We start from the raw sequence: 26,981 nt of genomic DNA on the forward strand, positions 1-26,981 counted from the left end.
GACTCAACATGCCTCTCGGCAAATAGCTTGGGGTGTCTACTTTCTAAAATTGGGTCATTTGTGGGGGTTTTGTGCCACCTTGGCATTTTATGGCCTTCAAAACTGTAATAGGTAGTGAGGAGTGAAGTCAAATATTTACGCTCTTAGAAAACCTGAAGGCGGTTCTTGGCTTTCGGGGCCCCGTACGCGGCTAGGCTCCCAAAAAATCCCACACATGTGGTATCCCCGTACTCAGGAGAAGCAGCAGAATTTATTTTGGGGTGTCGTTTCACATATGCCCATGGCATGTGTGAGCAATATATCATTTAGTGACAACTTTGTGAAAAAAAAAATAAAAAATTAAAGTTTGTAATTTTCCCCCAACTTGTGGCAAAATATAAAATATTCCATGGACTCAACATGCCTCTCAGCAAATAGCTTGGGGTGTCTACTTTCTAAAATGGGATCATTTATGGGGGTTTTGTGCCATCTTGGCATTTTATGGCCTTCAAAACTGTAATAGGTAGTGAGAAGTGAAATCAAAAATTTACGCCCTTAGAAAGCCTGAAGGCGGTGCTTGGTTTTCGGGGCCCCGTACGCGGCTAGGCTCCCAAAAAGTCCCACATATGTGGTATCCCCGTACTCAGGAGAAGCAGCAGAATTTATTTTGGGGTGTCATTTCACATATGCCCATAGCATGTGTGAGCAATATATAATTTAGTGACAACTTTGTGAAAAAAATAAAAATAAAAGTTTGTAATTTTCCCGCAACTTGTGGCAAAATATAAAATATTCCATGAAAACAACATGCCTCTCAGCAAATAGCTTGGGGTGTCTACTTTCTAAAATGGGGTCATTTGTGGGGGTTTTGTGCCATCTTGGCATTTTATGGCCTTCAAAACTGTGGTATCCCCGTACTCAGGAGAAGCAGCAGAATTTATTTTGGGATGTCATTTCACATATGCCCATAGCATGTGTGAGCAATATATCATTTAGTGACAACTTTGTGTAAAAAAATAAAAAAATAAAAAATGTTGTCATTATTCAATCGCTTGAGGCAAAAAAATAAAATATTCAATGGGCTCAACATGCCTCTTATCAATTTCCTTAGGGGGTCTACTTTCCAAAATGGGGTCATTTTGGGGGGTTTTGTACTGCCCTGCCATTTTAGCACCTCAAGAAATGAGATTCAAAGTAAATTCCAGAAAACGTACCTTAGTTTGTAGATGTGACAACTTTTGCGCAAACCAATAAATATACAGTTATTGACTTTTTTTTACCAAAGACATGTGGCTGAATACATTTTGGCCTAAATGTATGACTAAAATTGAGTTTATTGGATTTTTCTAATAACAAAAAGTAGAAAATATCATTTTTTTTCAAAATTTGCGGTCTTTTTACGTTTATATCGCAAAAAATAAAAATCGCAGAGGCAATCAAATACCATCAAAAGAAAGCTCTATTTGTGGGAAGAAAAGGACGCAAATTTTGTTTGGGTACAACATTGCATGACCGCGCAATTACCAGTTAAAGCAGCGCAGTGCCAAATTGTAAAAAGACCTCTGGTCATTGACCAGCAAAATGGTCCGGTCTGAAAGTGGTTAAAGAGCACATTTGTTTCAAAGTGTCTGCAATGAGGAAATCAATCAAAAAAAAATGAAACAAAAAAAAATGCTAAGGCTACAGGCTGGATCACCCATATGAATGTTACACCTTGTTTGTGACTTATTCTCCTGAATAGTATTATAGTGATTGGTCTACCAGAAATGGTATGATGCCAATTTTTTGCACAGCACCTGTAACTAAGAATTTACATCACTGAAAGAGTCCCTGTCATGTCTTAACTGTGCATGGTCTAGGTTTGTTAACATTTATGCTTTTTTACCCTCTTGTTAGTTTCCCATACCTTATAGATTTTTAAAATAAAAATATTTGATTTTTATAGGTTGTATTTATAATTGCTATATTTGTTTTCACTAATTATATATACTGTATGTTATTCTGCTTGGTAAATAAAAATACACATGTTAAAAACCCACGTCCCTGAATTTCTAAATATATTCTTAGGACATATACAAAGCAGTTTCTATGTAGCTAGTATGAGAAATAATGAAACATAAGCTTGCAATCAACGCTTGACATCTTAGGCCGCGTACACACGGGCGGACTGTTCGCCCAACTTTGTCCGCTGAACAGTGTTTCAGCGGACAGTCCGCTCGTGTGTGGGCTTCAGCGGACAGTTTCAGCGGACAGTCTGACGAACAAAGTTTTTCGGAATTCCCGTAAGACAGTCCGCTCGTGTGTAGGCTCGTTCGACAGACTAAGTTTCGCGCATGCCCAGAAAGGATTTACAGGGCGGACAGGGCGGAAGCGCTCGGTCTTGTAAAACTAGTGTTCGTATTGAAGCTAGCATATTCGTCATGCTGCTAATTTTGTGGTTTTTTAATATAGCCCGTTCTTTTCTTCTTCGTAATGCAAGAAAAGTGAAGTAGCTTTGCTGCTTATATTCACACAGAGTTATACCACATGTTTTTATTCATCCTCATCCTATGATTAATCTTCCAATTATAGAAAAAATCTATTCAATTTTTTTTTCAAAACCCCCCCCCCAAAAAAATTTATATATATATATATTTATTTATTAAAAAAAAATATATAGAATTTATCTATTACTATATATTTTTGGAACTACTATTGTCATTTTTTTTTTTTTTTTGTGGGGGGGGGGTTGAAACAAGATGGACTTGCATTTTTTTTGGCCAAGCAGGACTATGCAAGTAGAGATAGATAGATAGATAGATAGATAGATAGATAGATAGATAGATAGATAGATAGATAGATAGATAGATAGATAGATAGATAGATAGATAGATAGATAGATAGATACCCAAACCAGCATTTTAGCTTACACGTGATTGCAGGTTCAAAATCAGCAGAGCTTCCCCTCATTTCAAATGTTAAGCCTCAAATTTACAGCGACTGCACTTCCAAGTGCACTTGCAGTGCTTTAAAAATTGCACTTGAAGTTAGCATATTTACATGAACGTGTGTTTTGTAAATAACACCCAGAGTCTTTTGACATGTATCTGCCTACTCACAAATAAACTTTGTTTTTTAAGCCAAAAAAAAAAAAAAAAAACATACAATATTTTTTTGAAATAATAAAGTTTTATTTTTCCTCAGAACAAAAGTAAATCAAGAGGGAGGCAACACTGGAGACAATTTTGACGTTTGTGAAGCCTTTTGTCCCCCAGGCACACATCAAGTGAGTGGCCACCAAAATTCCGAACCTGTGTAGCATGTAAATAGGGAGCACAACCAGGTCCTAGAATCCCAAAGACCAGGAACAGCAGCAGATGAGATCTATGTCCCCAGACTGTGGTACTACAACAGCCTGCGTCTTCTTTCAGAGCAGACTGAAGCCAGGCAGTCACTTGCGACTCTTCCGTCTAGCCTTCCCTCCACGCGTCCCTGGAGGCTGTGCCTCTGGTGGTGGACTTGTGGTAGGAGGAGGAGGAGGAGGAGGAGGAGGAAGAGGAGGAGCAGTAGGGTCTGCGTTATAAAGCTTGGTGGTGGGTGTGAGCTCACCCTTCAGACCCCGTTGGATGGCATCAAAAAATATTGCTTCACACAAGTTGCACTGTGGTTTGTCCATTTCAAGTAGCTTACTAGCCAGATAAGTGCCATAGGCCTCCTCCGGATTGGGGGGTTTGGACAGAACTTGTGTGGCTTGGCGTATAAGCGCCAAGGACTCCTCCTCTGTACGGGTCATCCTCCTGGGCCTTTTGCTGGCTAGGCGGAGGGGAGGGACCTGGCTTTCAGTCCGACTCCTGCTGGGCCCAGCTAGCTCCTGTGTGTGGCTGGTCCCGGCCTCCTCCTCCATACCACTGGTCCCGGCCTCCTCCTGGGTGAGCTCATCCTGTGTAAAAAACAAAGAAATCAATAAATAAAATATGTCTATATTTTGAAATCATCAATCACTAACAATTTTACAGTTCTCACTTGCAAATACATTTGTCTTGAAATACAAAAGGCTATCATTTTGACACCATCATTTTTCCATCAGTTCACCAAGATTTGAGCCACATTTGTGTAAACTACTGTATCCTTCTATCTAATTTAATTTGTGAGGAAATCCTAGATTTGGAAGCAATTCAAACATTGAACTTTACATCATTAATATTTGAGCAATCCAAACTTTAGAAACTAAAATATACCTGGCTCCAGCTGGACGCATCAACTTCGTCCAGCAAGGAAGGGTCTGGATCTTCCAGGGATGGCTCACCTGAGGTGGAGGGAAGGGTGGAGGGACGGGTAGACAGAAGAGTCGAAAGTGACTGCCTGGCTTCTGACGTGTCATCCAGAAAACGCAGCCTGTCATAATACCACAGCTTAGGTACATAGACCTGACCTGCTGCTGATCCTGATGTTTGGGACTCTAGGATCTTTCTGCGCTCCCGCCTATACACGCTACGCAGGTTCTTAATTTTGGCGTTCACAAAGTCAGTGTCTGCCTGGGGGAGTCGGGTTTTCACAAACGTCAAAACTGTCTCCAGTGTCTTCTTCCGGGCAGCACGGCTTAAATATTGGGGGTGTTTTGAATCCCAAAGACTACTGTGCGACTCAATTAAATCCAGAAATGTTGAGAGGAAGGCCTCCTCCTTAAAGGGGTCTGGGGTATACCTTTGCATTTTCTGAAAAAGAAAAAAAAGAAAAAAAAAAAACAAAAAAAAAAGTCAGACCAAATGCACACTATATTGTGACAATGTAGGCGAGACACACACTACCACACACGCTACCCCCCCCCCCCCCACACACACTACCCCCCCCCACACACACTACCCCTCACACACACACACTACCCCTCACACACACACACACACACACACACACACACACACACTACCCCTCCCACACACACAAACACTACCCCCCCCACACACACACACACACACACTACCCCCCCCCCCCCCCTTATACACCCACCTCCACCCCCACACTACCACACAAAACACCAACCCCACTCAACCACCAACCAACAAAAAAATCTATTGAACATCAATAAGATTAAATTTCAATATACACATTCCTAACGCAGGCTTTAAATTAAACGAAAATAAAACGATAACTATCTTACCGTCGCGTGTAGCACTCGCTGCTTCCGTTCGGACAATCGTACGGGCTCACGGTTACGCTTTATATATTGCGCATGCGTTCAGGCTCCGCCTGCGTCGCCCGCCCCTGACGTTCCTTGCGACCGTATTTCCCCGCCCCTTTTACCCTCATTCCGCTGTGGGTGAATGATAGGTGAAAATGGCGGACGCAAATTCAATGAGCAGCGTGAGCAGCGCGGAGGAAAGCCATGGACCCCATGCTTCCGGAGCAAGGAGGAGATATAAGGCCACCAATATGGCCTTTGAAGAGATGGTGGAGATGGTGGCTATATTAAGAAGGGAGGACTATGATGGGGAAAATGGCCCGTACCCCAAACCCAATGTCCGGATGAGGTCGTCACAACTTTGTACAACAAATTTGGGGTACGAAGAAGCAAGGACCAGCTCCGAAAACGATGGTCCGACATCAAGTCCAGGGAGCCGGAGCAATATCATCGCATCAAAAAGGCCCTGAAAAAAAGTGAGTAAACGCCGCGTGACTGTCGGAGATAATCGTTCGTGTAGGTATTGTATGTAAATCTGGCGGATTTGATCGTAATCGTTCGTGTAGGTATTGTATTTAAATTTGGCGGATTTGATCGTAATCGTTCGTGTAGGTATTCTATGTAAATTTGGCGGATTTGATCGTAATCGTTCGTGTAGGTATTGAATGTAAATCTGGCAGATTTACTCGTAATCGTTCGTGTAGTTATTGTATGTAAATCTGGATTTGATCGTTCGTGTAGTTAATAGTTCATGTAATGAGCGCATATGGTTGTTCGTATATGTGGGCGTAAATAGCATGAATTTGTATATGGTGTAAATTTATCTGGTGTTGGATTAGATTTTAATTAGTTATTAATTTTTTTGTATTGTTCATGATAAACTGAATTGTCACACTCAGTTTCTAGAATATAAATTTTTAAAAAAGTTTCATAAATTTATTCAGTGCAATGTAGACTCAATTAAAAAAATGAGATAGATAGATAGATAGATAGATAGATAGATAGATAGATAGATAGATAGATAGATAGATAAAATGCTGGTTCAACATCTGGACTGGGAAACATTTAGTGTAGTTTGGGACATCATAGAACATTTTTTGACATAATCACACACAGGTACTCCAGGGGATGATTCGAGTGTGTCCGTCTGTGAAACTTGGACAAAAGATATAAAGTATCACAGTTTGGTTAAAGGCTAGGTTCACATTGCTGCAATGTACGAGATCAAATGTGATTTGCACCGCACTGCAGTGCAAAGCACATGTGATCTCTGTGTGATGCGATTTCAGCCATACATATAGTATGGCTGAATTCGCATCGCATCCTGCCCAAACTTGTACATGGCCCTTTTTTTAGTCCACAGCCAAATCCGATCACATGGGTGTTCACACCACGTGGTCCGATTCCTGTCCGAGTTTAAAGATTGCACTGTGATATGAGAACTAATTTGGAGGTGTCAATAAAACTTTACACTGATACTCCCAGCAGGTCACATAGGGCAGTGCGAACTGCCTCCGGGAGGCATGCAATGCGTGAAACCACAGTAGATTTGCAGCGTTCGCACATCGCAGCAGTCTGAACACAGCCTAACTAAAAAAATGTCATTTTAATGATGTATTAAACTAGGAGCTTGTAATAACCAGCTAATATGCAGGATGTTTCCTGGTTGCCATGGGCACACCGTGACATCTGACCTGTCATTTTGTTCGGCCCGACGTAACATAAGTTTTTGTTTACATATCTTTTCGCTTGGCCCAAGCGTAGTGGGCTTCCTGCATATCACGGCGCATAACGTGACGTAGCCACGTCACAAGCCATGACGCATGCGTAATATCGTCATACATTCGATCGCTTTGATTCGTCCCGGTGCCGTTTGCCACGCCCTGCGGCGTGTGACGTACACCACGGGGAAATGGCGCCAATTTTGGTCGCCCCTCCCCGCTCCCACATGCCTGCATAACGTTGTACCAGCTGACGTCTACATGTACACGCCCCTATTTTGCGGACGGCCAGCCTCCATAGTCACTCCCATATTTTATCATGTGACTTGTACACCGAGCGATTGGTGGAGACTTCCCCGCTACACTACACGCCATGACGCTTCCGATCACCTGATCGGAATCTCTGGCCTATGGAATAGCACACAATACCGGTTACCATGGTTACGAATATACAACTCTCGGCCGTAGATTGCCGACAAACAAGCCAGAAACATCTAACTTACATAACGACTGACCACCGTGAGATATCACTTTTTGAGTCCCGTAGCTACATTTGTGATATAACATAAACATGAAGCAGTCCCCCCAGGCGATGATATAACATACATCTACATTGAGGTAATGTTTTATGTCTGATATCTTTGTATTTGGGTTGTATACCCTGTGGCTATACTAGACTTCTTTGGAAGAGGCCTTGATCAATGTATGTAACTGGCCTACTGAGTGCATAGATTATTTGATTTATCCTTTACTATTATGAAATCTGAACTAACTGCCTGTGTGATTGGAAAAGTTATATTAGATGACATGTGTATTCGTTTAGTGCGATTGAACATATTTATCTTGACCCGATCTTATTGTTCATTGTAATTGGAAAAGGCGGTCCGTGACAGGAGTCTCCGCCCCTTTGTAGGCGGAACTGTCTCTGACTCCTTATATATTTGTTAGCAATGTGGTGGGTTCCAACATGCCCCTGTCGAAGACTTTTAAGTCGAAACGCGTTGGGCTAGCTGTTGGTACCCCACATTGCTTTTTTAAACCCCCTTTTATTCTATTTTTGTGATCACCTAAGTCATTAATTACTTTTTGACTTTAATAAATTCGTATTTTATACCGCCTGACCCGCACCATGTGGAGCTTTTTCTTCTTTTTTCTTCTCTTTGTGGCTTAACCCCCAAACATTTCCCCCCCCACTTGGGGTGATTGGATTATCGGTATAATGGGCCGTGTCTGAGCTGAACTTTGGACTACCTGGATGTTCCATTCGTGAAACACACCATTGAGTATACAGCCGTTTGAAGTTCCTCCACCAGCTTATTGGACCTCCCTTCACATACCCCTTGGTCCCAGAGCGAGACCTCAAGCCTTTTTAGACTCAACTGTCACATGACTTTGTGAGTCCAACACAGCTGGTAAGAAGTATTTATCTACCTCTTTTGATGTTTACAGACAAGCTGGCTTATATGAATACATCTGCTCAATGAACTGTTTTTGCCTATGACGGTCCAGCCATCTTCATACCAGCTTTATTGTGAAATTGGTTCTCACCTTATGGACTTTTTTCTTATATTATTCACTATATGATCTTTGATATTTGATTACTTTGTAATCCATGTTAATTACACTTTTTATTATTCAAGCGCTACACATATTTTTTCTATTTGCATGCTGAACTTTGTTTGTTTTTGGTGTTAGCTGCTATTTCCTGGCTGTTGAGGCCATTTTGTTATACATGTTTAATTTTAGCGCAGTGTTTTCCCCCTAATTTCAACATGTGCTATGTGCCATCAGAGGATCACAATGGACGCATTTGGTGTTTGCAAACCCTTCCTCATTCTAGTATGTGAGAGGAAGGGATTGCACACACCAAACACGTCCATTGATCACTCATGATGGTACATAGCACATGTTGACATTACCAATTTTTGGTGTGCATCTTCAAAATTTGGCTTTACCCCTTGTTTTCTGTAAATAGTTAAAAATTTGATTTTATGTATTTTTTTTTATAATTTTATTGTATATATATATATATATATGTTTCCAAAAAAAAAAAAATTAAAAAAAAAAAATATCTAAAAAAATAGAAATATCTAAAAAAGAGGCACTGGTTGGAATGTGCACTATTAAAAATTCCAAAAAAAAGATGTGTGTGTGTGTGTGTGTGTGTGTGTGTCTACTTCTTTCAATACTCAATACCAGTTTGGGAAGTCATTTTGTGTTTTCTGTCACAAAGGGCCTTATTTCCTATTGTCAAAAACCACTTTGCTATACAAATGCACTAGGACAGGAATATGCAATTAGTGGAAATCCAGCTGTTGCAGAACTACAAGTCCCATGAAGCATAGCAAGACTGACAGCCACAAGCATGAGACCCAGAGGCATGATTGACTTGTAGTTTTGCACCAGCTGGAGGTTGGCCAATTGCATATCCCTGAATTAGGACAATGTAGGAGACAAGCAACGTGAAAAGCAAACAAGAACCAAACTTAAAAATTTGAACAGACAATACATATTTCACGAAAAATAAATTTTTATTGGTCAGCTGGCATTGGAATAGCCCCCCTACCATTAAAATAGCTGACATAGCGGTCACGCACCTCACGTGCTGTTTGGGGGGCTAAGCCAGGAAGGGCTTGATCCAGCCCTGTCAGTTCTGGAAATATTAGTCCGGCCTCAGGCCCAATAGGCTGCAGGTACTGGTTACCTGAAAATTTACGTAGAAAATTGTGCAGAATGCAGCAGCACAGAATCACATAGTTCAGTTTATATTCTGCAAGGTTGATCGCTGTCAGTAACAGACGGAACCGGCTGGCCATAATGCCAAAGGCACTCTCCACAACCCTTCTTGCTCTGGCCAGCCGGTAATTAAAAACCCTCCTCTCCGGGGTGAGGGTCCTTTGGGGGAAGGGTTTCATAAGATGTTCACTCAGACCGAACGCTTCATCAGCCAGAAACACAAACGGTAGACCCTCCACATTCTCGGCATCTGGTGGCAAGTCCAGGCCACCAGTGATAAGACGGTGGCAGAACTCGGTCTGCCTAAAGACTCCTCCGTCAGACATCCGGCCGTTCTTCCCCACATCCACATAAAGAAAGTCACATTGTGCCGACACCACCGCCATTAGCAACACACTATGGAACCCCTTATAATTCCAATAGTAGGACCCCGAATGGGGTGGGGGCACAATCCTCACATGTTTCCCGTCGATCGCCCCTCCGCAGTTGGGAAAGTCCCAACGGGCAGCGAATTGGGAAGCCACAGTCTGCCATTCCTGTGGCGTGGAAGGACACTGGGGAGTCAAACACAGGAAAAAAAAAAAAAAGTCATTAAATAAAAACAATTCATAACAAATAAAACACCAAGCCCCAATATAGCACAAACTCGTTCCCGAGTATGTCCACTCTCCATGGCTTTGAAACGGTCGGCTGGACAGACAAGCTCAACTGAACGCACTGAAGAACAGTCAGACCTATGAAGAACGACCTGAAACCCAGAAACGAGTGGACCAGAAGCGCCTAATAACAGGTACAACTGATCCACGCGTACCGAAAGACAGATATAAACCTCACAGGTAGACTGCGCCGCAGTGAACGGACAAATTAAGCTGAAGTCTGAAAAGCGCGAATCGTCTCTAACCAAACTTCTACTAACGCAAAGTCAGCAGAAGGAGCCCAAAGGGTGCTTTGCTGTGTCTTGGACTTCCTATTTCTAGTCCCGTCGTACGTGACGTACGTCATCGCGCACGCTTTCAGCGGACTGTTCGTTCATCGTGTGTGGTCAAGTCCGTTCATGCAAATTTTGAGCGGACTGTTTGTCGGATTGTTTGACGAACTAAGTTGGGCGAACAGTCCGCCCGTGTGTACGCGGCCTTACTAAACAATTAACAATAAACAATGCTATAGTACAATGTGTACTAAGTTTAACAGATTGAAACGATTTATTTATACAAAATGTCTCTATTAAGAATGCTATACCTGCAAAGTATTTGACAGTCTGGTAAAATATATCTAAACTCAAAAAAATGCCACCTACTGGTTCTTAAATGTTATGGACTCAAGATAAGATAAATTCATTATATGATGATCTGTTTTGTTCTCCATAACCTGTTAAGAAGAACATTAATTACATGTGCAGAACCTTGGTAATGTTACATTTTTTCTGTAAGTTTTTCTGTGAGTCTTGAACAACTGTGTGTGCTTTTTCCCCTGAAAACCAAGGGTAAACATAATATATTTTACCAACAGGGAGTGAGGATCGGGCAGTCCACCCCAAGAGCCACCTATTGGGGGCAGTGAATTTTTCTTAACTGTAGAGAAGGCTGACAGTGCTGTCCCAGGGGACTGGGGGTCTTTTGGGACTGCATGGGGTGCTGTGTAGGGAGAGGGGGTTGTATACTGGATGGGGGGCTGTATACTGTACAGGGGGAGGGGGCCGTATACTCTATGGGGGGCTATGTACTGTGCAGTGAGGGGGGGCGTGTACTACTGGATAGGGGGTTGTGAAAAAAAAAATTTCTTAAAATTCCCCCTTAAAATTGGGGTGCGTGTTATACACCTGTGCATGTTATACACCTGTGCGTGTTATACGCCGATACACATATATATATATATATATATATATATAATGAGTAGGGAGGTTTAGCAGATATTGTGGGAGATCTCAGAAAATGTCCTTCTTCCAGGAGAAGCAGGCAGTGCAGTTGCCTTCAGACAAAAAAAAATGCTAGAGGGAGCACAGCCTCTTCTCCCTCCTTTGTGTATGGAGGGCACTGGGTATCCCCCAATAAGGTAAGCCACTGACTACATTGAGCTCAGCCCTTCTTACCTTCTCTTGGAAGGCTGAAGTCTGTCCCACACTACAGGATGGATTTACTCCTCCCTCTCCCACCTGCTCCAACTGCCGACACCTCCTGTTTTAAAGTTAAATAGCATGCTGGGGAAGGGGGCGGCTACAGTGCCTTTCCCATTGGCTAAGGAGGCAAAGAGAGGTGGAGCAACTGTAGCCTTAAGATTTTACAGAGATTCTATGCCAACACACCCTCTGTGCACGCCTAAGTGCACGCCTATGGCAGTTACAGTATAGCAACAGATCTTTGCCAAGGCTGTGGATAGACTGCTGATGTGGTCATCCTTGTGCTCATATTTGTTTATTAGAGTCACATTTGCAATGCAGTAAAGCTTACTTGGCTTAAAGGGTTGTTTCTTCCTCATTTAGTATTTTAAAAAAAATACCTTACTTAATTAATTAGGTGCCTTTTAGATTTGCTTACACTTGCACGTTAAATAGGAACTGCACACCTGGCTGATGACTGGTGTTTTTCCAGTGTCTCGCTTGAAGACAGGTAAAAAGGAAGACCATCTCCCCACAATTTATTAAAAAAATGTTTGCATCAGTGCATGTTCTTCATGGCCCACCATACCTTTTGTTTGGCATTCCCTTGGTTCTTACCCTTGAAAATATTCAGAAGTAATTTTCAAGATTCACCCTTCCTCTCCATTGACTTAAATGGGGTTTGGATTTAAGTTCATAATTTCTGAAATGCACAGTGAGTTTGATGAATGGCCCACACATCAAACCCAGGATGTTTCACTCATCCCTAATAAATGTATTATGTACTTCATTTAAGTAGCCATTTTGAACTTAACAACTAAAGTTTAGACATGTGCGATTCTTTTGTACGAATCTCAAATTCGTATGAATTTCCCTAAATTCGTACGTTCGGGAGGATCCGAAATACGAATTGCCATGCATCCAAATTTTGTACGAAATACGAACCTTTGTTTACGAATCCCCAGGAGGAAGTCAACACAGCACAGGGATGGTGGGAGCCCCTCATCTAATGAAAATTCATATTTCGGATAGGAAATTCTTCAACGGAATTTCGTATATCGGATAAAAACCAAACTTCCATCAGCACCGACTGTCATATTGAGGTATATTTTTGCCTTTAAATTCATCGTAACGAACGTTTGTACAAGTTAACGAACCTAACGACAATTCGTATTTCGTACGAATTGAAATAGAATTTCGGACATGAAATACGAAGTACGAATTAATTTTAATACGAACCGTGACGGAACAGAATGAAATGAATTTATTGACGGTGCCAATGTCTACTAAAGTTACACATTACACCTATAAAGTAAGAAAAGAAAATCATGGTGAATCAGTTATCTCTTTTATTGTATAAAGACACCTATCAATAAAGAAAGCTTTTTCACATTTTTCATTGCATTCTTTGGATTGCGTCTCACAAACCATTGCTTTAATGCATTTGCAAATGTTTATAACATCTTAGATCGAATGTAGAATAGAGATAAAATAATGAAAACATTCAGTATAAACACACTACTGAACTACTTATCTTCTTCTTTTTTTTTAATCTGTTGCTTTAAGTGATCTAGTCCCAAGTGCTATATTACAGTAAACCTTTGTTATCTTGTATAGAAAACACAGCACTAAATATTGTCAAGCCATTCAAAGGAAAATACATTTCTGCACAATATGTACCTCGATGGCACACTGATATCTCTCAAGTCACATGCTATTTGTTCTGATAAAGCTCTGTAATTTAGAAAAGAAAACAGTATATACAGTATACTTATTATTTTGGTATGGCTATTAGTTTTTATATTCCTTTGGTGTTTGTGTTCTGTATTTCTGCACCTTCTGTGTGTGTTGCTGTCAGTCTTTCACTCACAGCCCGTATTTCATATTTATTATGCTATATTTTTATGGTGTCTGAAACTGAGACTTTAGATACTCTGCTTGTTAGAGCTTAGTTCAATACAGCTATTGCAGAGGATTTAGACAAGCATGGAAAAATTCCTTGTGATTTATAACTTTTGTGTTTTCTGAACCTTTGGATTCTTTACCTTTGACTTGCTGTACATTATTTAACTGCTCTCTGTCCAGCGGTCCAACCCACTGTTGTCACCAGACACAGCAGATTACTGATCATGGTACCAGGCTGATGTGATCGCTGTGACCAATCATAGCAATCACAGTTAGTGCTCTCATTGTTTACTACTGTTTTAGCTCTGTGATTGGTCACAGTGACCACATGGTACCATGGCCAATCACAGCAGCCTTGTACCATGTGATAACTGTGACTAATCACAACATCACAGTAGTAAACAAGATGTAATTAACCTCCCTGGCGGTATTCCCGAGTCTGGCTCGGGGTGGAAGTTTTATACCAAAAGCGGTAACCCCGAGCCAGACTCGGGACCGCATCGCTGAATGCAGGAGGAGGTTTACTTACCTTCTCCCTTGGATCCAGCGATGTCCCCACCGCTGTACGAGTGGCTCGTCCTCCGCTCAATTAATCATGGAGCCGATCTCCATTCCCTGGGAGCATTGCGACGCATGGGGACGGAGATCGGCGCCAAATTCAAAAAGTGAAACACACCGTATACATACAGTATAATGTAATCTTACAGAATTAAACCCTTCTATCCTTTACAGTCAAGAAAACCGCTTCTGTTTGAACTGCAACTACCATGGTGCTGTACATGTGACACCAGACATTTTATGGTTTGACAGTTTGGTTGAGGACACAATCAAATGTGACAGTTTGCATTTCCAGCATTCTAGGAATGTAGCTGTTTTTTTAAACCGGTAAATTAATGGGTACGTCTTGTACATCACTACGTTCGTAATTGTTGGCCAACATTTGTGTGACCATGTGTATGCAAGACAAGTTGTAGCCAACATCCTTTGAGCAAAAATCTTTGGTTTTGTTGTTGTTTTTGTTTAGCCCAATCGGGTGTACGGGTCATAAGTATGCCTATGATGTGTCTAATAAATATTTTATTAATTGACCCCTTTGTGTAAAAAAAAAAAAAAAACATTTACTTTCCTGGACTTTTCAAAACCCTGTGGCTGGAATATCTGGCCTCTGCTCAATGGGATAAGTCAGAGGAACATAAGTCCAGATGGTTTTATTGGGACCTCTTCAGCTTCTCTGACTAATTCCTCCAATACACATGATTAAGATCCATTGCCTGAGATTTCCACTGCCTCATTGGTCCTGTTGACCTTGGCTCCTGAGGGTGACACCCCCACCCCCCTCCCCAATCCTCACCCCAGTTCTTCCCTCACCCCCCCCCCCATTATTATTTTTCTCTTCTTTTCCTCCTCCCTCTTCTCATTCTTCATCTGTTTCTTGTTCAATTCTTCTTTTACAAAAAATAATACAAAGTGGTGTGCACAGACTTGTTTAATTTACCCTGCTTTAGACTTCAGTTTGTGCCGTGGCAGATCTTTTAGAAAATTGGAGGATAACCTCCCTTAAACAAGTCTGCCTTCATATTATTGTTCCATTTCTCTTATTGCATTTTGGAGCATAGGTTGTGCTTATTGCACTTAACACTGTTTGTATGCTATGCAATGTTGTCATTGTATTGCATAAATAAAAAAATATAAAAAAAAACAGACTTTCAAAAGACTCACTATGCCTTTCAGAAAACACCTTGGAGTGTTTGCTTTTGAGGTGATTATGTTTTTTTCCACTGTACTTGTGCTCAAGGGTCTCCAAAAATGTGTTAGGTAGTTTGAAAATAAGATGTGTAATTTATGTTCCTTGAAAGCCCAAAGGTGCTCCTTGGATTTTTGGGCAGAGCATATTTTGGAGTGTAATTTTAAGTATGCCAATGCTGTTTGTGAGATATAACCTGTTAAAATGGCAACTTTGTGAAAAACTATTTATGACTTCCTCCCAGGATAGCAGGGCTTCCACTCAGCTGTCATATTACAATAGGCCAGGCGGGAAGAGATTAAAGCCTGTGCTGATGCCGAAGCTTCTAAGTTTCAGGTAGCCTTTGCCCAATAGAAAGCAGATATGGAAGCAATGAGCATAAGCTGCATGCAATAAATCAGAGACTGAGGTCTTGGAGAAACAGTGTGAGCATGCCAAGGCAATGGCAAGGTTAAAGGTTTTAGAATAATCTGCTAGCAAAAATGAAGGCTGTAACAGCAGAAGACACTCAGTTGCATTGTATGCATCATATTCCTCACACTCTCTCCCAAAACTTCAGTTCCCGGCCACAGCAGCTGTGTTCTTCAACCAAGGTCAGTGCATTGTGCCTATCACCTTTCAAGAAAATCTGACTACTCATCATCCAGTGCATCAGGCTTTTGCACTGCAGAAAATTGTAGACATAGGAATGCAGATAATAGGCAGTACATCATACCACTTACTAAATACACTATTCCACAGCTGAAACTCAACATGACAATCAACTCTGAGCCAGTATCAGGTATGAATGCTTTTGTACCACCATACTTCCCAAAGTCACTTAATCTCAGTATACCAGCCAATGTAACGAACTTGGTTCCACATGCAACTGTGCATCCAAGGACTGAAAATACATAAATGTCACAGTTTGGTAGATACATGCTTTGGAAAGAGCTTGTCAAGACAGAAATCTCTTTTTTTTTTTTTAATTCTTTATTTCTTTGCAAAAATACAAAACGTAAGTTGTTAATGATAATTACATATACAAAATACTTTCTAATAGCCACATATTCCATTAACTAGATGCCGACCGCCGGCCGTCAAATGACGGCCAGGCAGCGCACCTATTGTGGCGGGAGGCCGTCATATGACGGCCTCCTGTTTAAACAGGGAATGCGCGCGATCGTGCGTGCGCATCCCTGTTTCTTCGGTGGCGGCGTGTCACGGAGACACCGCTCGCCACCGAAGGGGGTGAACAGCCATTGGTTATGGCTGTTTACCACAGGTGGTCACACCCCGGCTGCGCGCGATCGTGAGCACGCTGCGCATGCACCGACGCTGGTAGACAGCCATTGGCCGGCTGTTTACCCACGTGATCGACTGTGATCCTTTTCACAGCCGATCACTAAAATGTAAACAAACCGCGGTAACGAGATGTTACCGGGTTGTTCTCCTCCTCACACATCGATCGTGTGTGAGGAGGAGATTGCGGTAACATCTCGTTACCGCCTAGTGTACACCAATCACACTGATTGCCTGCCTGCCCCCCCCCCCCCCCAATAAAGAGGACCTGTCACCACCCCTCATAGTACCTGTCAATCACAGTCCATCAGAGTACCTGTCACAGTCCATCAGAGTATTTGAGTACCTGTCACAGTCCATCAAAGTATTTGAGTACCTGTCACAGCCCATCAGAGTACCCGAGTACCTGTCCCAGCCCATCTGAGTGCCTGAGTACCTGTCACAGTTCATCTGAGTACCCGAGTACCTGTCCCAGCCCATCAGAGTACCCGAGTACCTGACACGGCACATCAGAGTACCCGAGTACCTGTCACGGCACATCAGAGTACCCGAGTACCTGTCACGGCACATCAGAGTACCCGAGTACCTGTCACGGCACACCCGAGTACCTGTCACGGCCCATCAGGGTACTCGAGTACCTTTCATGGCCCATCAGGGTACCCGAGTACCTGTCACGGTCCATCAGGGTACCCGAGTGCCTGTCACGGTAAATCAGGGTACCCGAGTACCTGTCACAGTCCATCAGGGTACCCAAGTACCTGTCACAGTCCATTAGAGTACCGAGTACCTGTCACAGTCCATTAGAGTACCGAGTACCTGTCACAGTCCATCAGGGTACCCGAGTATCTGTCACAGCCCATCTGAGTACCCGAGTACCTGTCACAGTCCATCAGGGTACCCGAGTACCTGTCACAGTCCATTAGAGTACCGAGTACCTGTCACAGTCCATTAGAGTACCGAGTACCTGTCACAGTCCATTAGAGTAACGAGTACCTGTCACAGTCCATCAGGGTACCGAGTACCTGTCACAGCCCATCTGAGTACCCGAGTACCTGTCACAGTCCATTTGTGTACCAGAGTACCTGTCACAGTCCATCTGAGTACCCGAGTACCTGTCACAGTCCATATGAGTACCTGTCACCGCCCTTCAAATTATCCAAATACCAGTCACCAAACCATCAGAGTACCTGTCACCAGGCCATCAGAGTACCCGAGTACCTGTCACCAGGCCATCAGAGTACCCGAGTACCTGTCACCAGGCCATCAGAGTACCCGAGTACCTGTCACCAGGCCATCAGAGTACCCGAGTACCTATTTGCAGCCCATGTCTCATAGAATATACGTTGGGGTGTTTGCTTTCCAAAATCGGGTCATTTTGTGGGTAATTTCACTGTCCTGGTGGTCCAGGACCTTCAAAAGTGTGATGGGTAGGAATGAAATGAGATGTGTCATTTATGCTCCTAGAACGCCTGAACGTACTACTTCAATGTTCGGCCTCTCTATGTGGCCAGGCTGTGTAAAAGTCCTACACATGTAGTATCGCCCTACTCGGGAGGAGTAGCAGAATGTATTTTGGGGTGTAATTTTTGCTATATACATGCTATGTGTTAGAAATATCTTATAAATTGACAATTTTGTGTAAAAAAAAAATGTGTTTTAATTTTTTTCCACATATTCCAAAAACTTCTGGAAAAAAATTAACCATTCAAAAGACTCATTATGCCTCACAGATTATACGTTGGGGTGTGTGCTTTCCAAAATGGGGTCATTTTATGTGAAATTCCATTGTCCTGGTACTCCAGGGCCTTCAAAATTGTAATAGGTGGTTGAGAAATGAGATGCGTCATTTTTGCTCATAGAACGTCTGAAGGTACTACATCAATGTTAGTGCTCTGTATGTGGCCAGGCTGTGTAAAAGTCTCAGACATGTGGTATCGCCGTACTCGGGAAGAGTAGAAGAATGTATTTTGGGGTGTAATTTTTGCTATATACATGCTATGTGTTAGAAATATCTTATAAATTGAAAATTTTGTGTAAAAAAAATGCGTTTTAATTTTTTCCACATATTCCAAAAACTTCTGGAAAAAAATTAACCATTCAAAAGACTCATTATGCCTCACAGATTATACATTGGGGTGTTTGGTTTCCAAAATGGGGTCATTTTGTGGGAAATTCCATTGTCCTGGTACTCCAGGGCCTTCAAAAGTGTAATAGGTGATTGAGAAATAAGATGCGTCATTTTTGCTCGTAGAACGTCTGAAGGTACTACATCAATGTTGGTGCTCTGTATGTGGCCAGGCTGTGTAAAAGTCTCACACATGTGGTATCGCTGTACTTGGGAAGAGTAGCAGAATGTATTTTGGGGTGTAATTTGTTGTATGCATATGCTGTGTGTGAGAAATAACCTGATAATATGACAATTTAGTAAAAAAAAAAATCAAAATTAAAAAAAATCTTCATTTTGCAAAGAATTGCAGGAAAAAATGACAACTTAAAAAAACTCACCATGCTACTTACTTAATACCTTGGAATGTCTACTTTGTAAAAAGGGGTCATTTGGGGGGTATTTGTACTTTTCTGACTTGTTAGTGTCTCAAGAAATTAGGTACACCTGATGTACTGAAGGCCTGATCAGAAGTGATCAATTTTCAGTGATTGGCACCATAGTTTGTAGACTCTATAACTTTCACAAAGACCAAATAATATATACTAATGTGGGTTATTTTTACCAAAGATATGTAGCAGTATACATTTTGGCCAAAATTTATGAAGAAAAATTACTAATTAGCAAAAATTTATGACAGAAACAAAGAAAAAGGCATTTTTTTCACAAAATTTACGTATTATTTTATTTATAGCACAAAAAATAAAAAACCCACTAGTGATTAAATAACACTAAAAGAAAGCTCTATTTGTATGGAAAAAAGGACGCAAGTTTCATATGGATACAGTGTTGGATGACTGAGTAATTGTCATTCAAACTGTGAGAGCGCTGAAAGCTGAAAATTGGTCTGGTCAGGAAGGGGGTGTAACTGCACTGTATTGAGGTGGTTAACCACTTGCTTACTGGGCACTTAAACCCCCCTCAGTCCCAGACCAATTTTCAGCTTTCAGCGCTGATGCACTTTGAATGACAATTGCGCGGTCATACAACACTGTACCCAAATGAAATTGTTATCATTTTTTTCCCACAAATAGAGCTTTCTTTTGGTGGTATTTAGTTACAGCTCGGAGTTTTATTTTTTGCTAAACAAACAAAAAAAGATGCAAAAAAAAAATTAAAAAAAATCATGTTTTAATAGTTTGTTATACAATTTTGCAAACGGGTCATTTTTCTCCTTCATTGAAGTGCGCTGATTAGGCGGCACTGATGGCTGCATTGGTGGGCACTGATGGGCTGCATTGGTGGGCACTGATAGGCTGCATTGGTGGGCACTGATAGGCTGCACTGGTGGGCACTGATAGGGATAGTTAAGGCGGCACTAATAGGCACAGATAAGGCGGCACCGATCGGCACAGATAAGGCGGCACTGATGGGCAAAGATGGGCACAGATAAGATGGCATGGATGGGTGGCACGGATAAGTGGCACGGATGGGTGGCACGGATGGGCACTGATAGGTACCACTGATAGATGGGACTGATGGGCACTGATAGGTGGCACTGATAGGTGGCTCTGATAGGTGGCACTGCTGGGCACTGATGGGCGGCACTGCTGGGCACTGATGGGCGGCACTGCTGGGCACTGATGGGCGGCACTGGGGTGCAGCACCTTTAAGGAAGATTGTGGGCACTGTGGGTGGCACTGTTGGTGGCACTGCTGGATGGCACTGTGGGTGGCATTGTGGGTGGCACTGTGGGTGGCGCTGTGGGCACTATGGGCACTGCTGGGTGGCACTGATGGGGGGCACTTACTTTCATTCAGGATGGCACTGCGGTGGGCAGGTGGGCACTGGCAGGAGGCAGGTGGTCAGCTGTAATGCTGGCCGTGATCGGGACTGATGTCCCGATCACGGCCGCCGGTGATCGGCTTTTTTTTTCTCTCCTCGCGCTGTCAGCGCGAGGAGGAATAATAGCCGATTACCGGCTCCGTTCTGTCACATGATCAGCTGTCATTGGCTGACAGCTGATCACGTGATAAGGGGTCGGGATCGACCCCTTGCACGGATCGGTGATCAGGCGAGTCTCGTGGACTCCCCGATCACAGAGCGCGCCGCGCGCGCCCCTCAGGGGGCGCGCAGGCCGCTCGTAACCGGGACGACGTCAATAGACGTAGTCCCGGAAAAGTAGATCCGCGCTAATGCCGTCATTTGGCAATAGCGCGGATCTCAAGTGGTTAAACAACAAAAAACAAAAAACAAAAAAAAAAACACATTATATTCTTACCGTTTTTACAAACAAAACAATATTAATACAATATCAATTCCCCCTAGCGGGCCTCTTCCCTCTCCCTTTTAAAGGAGAGAAAAAAAAAAAGGAAAATTCAAAGGAAAGATTAAAAGGGGAGGGAGGGAAAAGAAAAGAAAAAAAGAGGGAGCAGTTGGAGGATAGGGAAGAGGGAGAAAGGGGGTGGAAGCCGACCCCGCCCAACGAAGGGTAAGATGTGTCAAGATACAGGAATTAAATTACAAAGTATTAATGCGTTGGTATTATACTCCATCACGAATGCATACTTTCTTTCCAGAGTCATCAGATAGATGTTGGAGGTGTGGTAAGGAGAGAGGCACTATTGCCCATATCTTTTGGTATTGCCCAGTAATTAAACAGTTTTGGGAAGAGGTTCGGAAAATCTCTCAATTGTTTACTGAATATTATCTTGAGGAAGATCCGGCCTTTTTTCTATTACAATGTACACATATTCCATCAGAGAGATACAAGAACTCAATGTTATGTCACCTGGTGAATGCAGCTAAAAGCTGCATCGCCACCTGCTGGAAGGAAACAGGGGCACCACGAATTTCGCAATGGTTAAACAAAGTAAGTAAAATTGGGATCATGGAGAATTCGATCCCTATGCCTCTGGAGGAAAGGGAATCTATAGTGCAAGTCTGGGCCCCATGGGAAATATTTTTACAGTCGGAGGAGGGGAAGGGGTTGATTGGAGAGGAAGCTGAGGATTAGACCAAATGGTTGAGTGATGTAGACAGGTATCTCTAAAACCCTGTACACACTATCGATTTTCCGACAACAAAACCGTGGATTTTTTTCCCGAAGGATGTTGGCTCAAAATTCCGAACGTGAGAACGTGGTGATGAATGATGAGTAGAAAAAAAGGAAGTTCAATAGCCAGTGCGGCTTCTTCTGCTTGATTCTGAGCATGCGCAAACTTTTGTGTGCCAGACTTGTGTACAGAAAAAAAAAACAAGTTTTGCTGGCGGAAAATTTGAGAACCTGCTCTCAAACATTTGTGGGTGGAAATTTCCGACAGCAACTGTTCAATGAAGCATACACACAGTCGAACTTTCCGACAACAAACTCACATTCAGCATTTGTTGTCAGAAAATCCAATCGTGTGTACGGGGCATAAGTCTGATGACAAACCAGACAACTAAAGAGGCTGGAATCCACCTTCAAAACCATAATCAATGAACTAGATTTACCCAACTACAAAAGAACTTAATCTGCTTTCCAGGTAGTTCCCAAATCTGCTGACGTATAAGCTATTCACATTGACAGTCCTACCACAGGTCTTAATGCCGCTTGGATGCTGAATAAAGGAATAATGGACTTTGTAGGCATGTATAAATATAATAATTCACATAAAATACATATATTTACAACACATAATATACAAGCATACCCCACTTTTAAGTACACAATGGGGTTTATTTACTAAAGCTGGAAAGTGCAAAATCAGGCTCACTTTTGCATAGAAACCAATGAGCTTCCAGGTTTTATTACCAAAGCTTACTTGAACAAGCTGGGGTTAGAAGCTCATTGGTTTTCATGCAGAAATGAGATTTAGCACTTTCCAGTTTTAGTAAATAAACGTATACGTGGGGTATGTTTGTATGTGGTAGAGAAATATGTGACACAGTGGTTTATCCTAGATGTTACACTTGACTAATAATGTATACATTGCTCTTGGTAGTTCCCACAGTCCTCATAGATTAAAAATAATTGCTCGCTCTACATGTTTCATGACCTAAAATGTCGCTTCTTTAGGAGCTTCAATAATTCTAGTTGGAGAAACATACTCAAATTAAAATACAGTACAAATGGTTGGCCTAATGATACAGGTGTGTGTATGTACATGAACTCACCAATAATGTGGTGCTTAAACAAATTGTCTCAACACTCATCTATGCCAGGAATGCCGCAGAACAACCCCCTCCAAATAGAGATGACAACCAGGGACACCCAGGCCATTTACACGTAAACTGGGTATAAAGGATATGGCCATGAATATTAGTGTAAGCTACTTCAATTAGGATTGGGAAACATGTAGAGCGAGCAATTCTTTTAATCTATGAGGACTGTGGAAACTACCAAGAGTAATGCATACATCTCATTTCTTCAATATTGCCACACAGGAAGTATTAGTCAAGTGTAACCTTTAGGATAAACCACTGTGTCCCATATTCCTCTACCACATATATTATGTGTTGTATAAGTATGTATTTTATGTGAATTATAAAAAATTGTTATATATTTTTATACATGCCTACAACGTCCATTACTCCTTTATTCATCATTTATAGATTACATAGGATGTGGCACATTTATACCTAGGTGTTTGCCACCCGAGGGCAATGCAATCAATTAAATTTCAATAATGCCCCTTGGGTCAGACTTGAGTGCAGCTTCAGCCATTGAGGATGATTTTTTGTTTAAAAGGTTGCAAAGTAACACTCTTCATCCCAGTCCCTTCCTTTGCTATTAGATCTTTTAAAAGGCATGTCATGTCTTTTATTTGACACAACCATAAACCACGTATCCCTCATTGAACTATGTTTATCCATAGGTGCAATAGTAGTTCGGGTGTTTCAAATTTCCTGAAATATTACCAGGCTGCTCAGATCACTCAGTTGATTGCCTTATAGGCCTGGAGTAATGGTGGGTTCAAGAGTGCATTTTGCTCAGAATACAGGGTTCAGGAGTGCATTGCGCTCAGAATTCAGAGTTCATAAGTGTATTGCATTTAGAAGGCAGGGTTCAGGAGCAAGCTGCACTCAGCATGCAGAGATCAGGAGTGCATTGCACTCACATCACATGGTTCAGGAGTGTGTTGTGATCAGAATGTAGGCTTCAGGAGTGCATTGCAATCAGAATGCAGGGTTCAGGAGTGAGTTGTGCTCAGAATGCAGGATTCAGGAGATGCGTTAGGCTCAGAGTGCAGTGTTCAGAAGGGTGTTAGGCTCAGAATGCATGAATCAGGTGTGCATTAGGCTCAGAACGCATAACAACAAGGCTGGTGGAATGGCCAGGAAAAAAACAAGCTTACTTACCACCAGCTCACAGACAACCAAATTAACCTCTCTAACAGTACATTAAAAACAGGGGTTTAGTCCACGCACATTTGCAAACGCATGTGTAAGCCACAGAGCCTCGTAAAGGCACCCTGGTATCTGTGGTCCTTACACTAAAATATGAGTGTCCCCACAGTGGAGGCACATGCATTCTAATGGATAGAAGAGGGCAGGTTCAGGCTCAGAACGCAGGGATCAGAAGTGTGTTAGGCTAATAATGCAGGGATCAAGAGTGTGTTAGGCTTAGAATGCAGCGATCAGGAGTGCGTTAGGCTAAGAATGCAGGGATCAGAATTGCGTTAGGTGCAGAATGCAGGGATCAGGAGTGTGTTAGATTAAGAATGCAAGGATCAGGAGTGTGTTAGGCTAGAAATTCAGGAATCAGGAGAGTGTTAGGCTCAGAATGCATGGATCAGGAGTGCGTTAGGTGCAGGATGCGGTTATGGGGGGGGTAATCTGAAGGGTGGTAGAGGACACTGCTATGAGGGTGGCCCTGCCAATAGAAGTGTCCTCTGCCCCTTCACATCCCCTCCCCTTCACACAGTAGTGTCCTCTGTCCTCTGTCCCCATTTCTCCAATAGCAGTGACCTCTGATTCCCTTCAACCCCCCCCCCCCCCCTTTCCCTCATATAGCATTGATTTACCTCACAGCCAAGAGCAGAAGGTAGCACAGTTCTGGACAGAGGGCGAGAGCCAGCAGAGTGAGTTTCCATATTAGCAAGCTAGTGATTGGTTGCTTAGAACTGCCCTGTGTCCAAGCAACCAATCACCTGCAGTTTAACTTAAAAAGTTAATTTGGGCAGCTCCTTCCCTCCATCCTGATCTAAGCTGCCTCTTGCTCTCCACTGTTTACTGAAGACACCAGTGAAAGAGGCTTGCGTAGACGGAGGGGGGGGGGGGGGGTGGGAGAGAGTGGTAATGGTGCAGCTGAAGAGGTTGTAGGCTGGGTGGGGATGGACTGGTAGCTAGATTGCAGGGGTCAGCGGTGCATGGTCACCTTCCCGTGGTCGACAAGTAGACTGCGATCAACAGGTTGTCGACCCCCACACTACACCGACACACTAGTCTCACATGCTATACTAACACTAAACTAACACTCAGAGTCAAATATTATATAAAGCTGCGTTAAACACTGCACTACACTAACACATTACACTGGCACACTATTCTCACACGGTATACTAACTCTAAACTAACACTCTACACTCAACAGTCACATACAGTAAGTGAACACACTAACTGCTAGTAGCAAAACAAGCCCTGCTCTATCTATCTCCACTCCAACACACTACAAGAGCTGGCAAATGTATGCTCGGCTTGAACTATGCACCCATCTCTAATTGTGAGTAGGCTCTAAATTGCATTTTTTCCTTCTCAGCTCCATTAACTGGTGTAGTTTCTGTTCCCAGACCAGAACATTGACTGAGCTCAGAATTAATATAGCTAACCTAAGGCTTCTGAGGTACCCAAGGAAACCTCATCAGGAATTATCAAATCTGTGGACCATACAGAAACATCCTAGGAGATCCTAGGAGAAATGTAATCTTTATTCAGGACCTTTCCAGGCAGAATCTCCAGTAACTACTTTATCCTCTATGTTTTATAAAGACAAAATTGTAAAAACATGCTTTTATAAAGTATGATCTGTGGTCATTTTTAAAGCCATGTAACTCTAAAATGATGCTTCTAATACAAAACATTCTATGCAAATAAAATATACTTTTTAATGCAAAATAACAAAAATTTACAAACGAATGAAAACAAAAAATGTCCATACAATCGGTAAAAAAGAATAAAACAGTAATATAGAATATCTAAAGGAAAGTGGTAGGGGAATAGCAAAAAGAATGTGGTAGGGGAAGAAATAAATTAATGGAATGGTTAGTGATAGCTAAAGTTTATAAATATGTAAATATGAACAATTAAAAAAATAATACTATTTTACTTGTACGGTTGCTGGAACTAACATTTGATCTGTACAGAAAAGCCTCTGTAATAAAATACAACAATTTAAAAAATATTGGTAAAATTACCATTACAGGTTTCATTGACCCCTTTCACACTGGGACGTTTTTCAGGCGCTTTAGCGTTAAAAAAAGCGCCTGTGAAGCGCTTGAAAGGAGCCTCATCTGCAATCCCAATGTGAAAGCCCAAGTGAATTAAGAGCCCTTTCACAATGTCAGCCCCCGAAAAATGCTCTTAAAGCGCCGCTTAAACTAGCAGCGCTTTACCAACGTTTTTCGAGCGCTATTAGGGTGCTTTTAACCCCTGCTAGTGGCCAAATAAAGGGTTAAAAGCGCCCACAAAACGCTGCTGCCAAATGCGTTTTTCAGGCGTTTTTCAGGCGTTTTTCAGGCGCTTCCTATTGATTTCAATGGGAAGGGCCGCTTTAGGAGCGGTATATTCACCGCTCCAAAAAGCGCTGCAAAGAAGCTGTTTGCATGACTTTTTTTGATGCCCTGCCAGTGCAGCGCCTCAGTGTAAAAGCACTCGGGCTTTTACATTGGGATTGCAGTTGCGGCTTCTTTCAGGCGCTTTTTTTAACGCTAAAGCACCTGAAAAACGCCCCAGTGTGAAAGGGATCTCAGTGTGAAAGCACTCAGGCTTTTACATTGGGATTGCAGTTGCGGCTTCTTTCAAGCGATTTACAGGCGCTTTTTTAACGCTAAAGCACCTGAAAAACGCCCCAGTGTGAAAGGGGTCATAGTGAGACCTGTGTTTTGAACATAAAAACAGATCCTGTGAATTATACCAGTAGACCAAAAGTAGTGAGGTGTAGTGCATAACGTTTTCCTCACCAACCTTACCTTTGACTGTGCCCTTCCCACAACAGTGGCAGCCATTAAAAAATGACCCCCCTGTCTAATGTAATGCAATAATATGACACGTACTTG

Source organism: Lithobates pipiens, unplaced genomic scaffold (assembly GCF_037356315.1).
Source record: "Lithobates pipiens isolate NorthernLeopardFrog02 unplaced genomic scaffold, aLitPip1_a1.2 Scaffold_8, whole genome shotgun sequence".
NCBI classification, from domain to species: domain Eukaryota; kingdom Metazoa; phylum Chordata; class Amphibia; order Anura; family Ranidae; genus Lithobates; species Lithobates pipiens.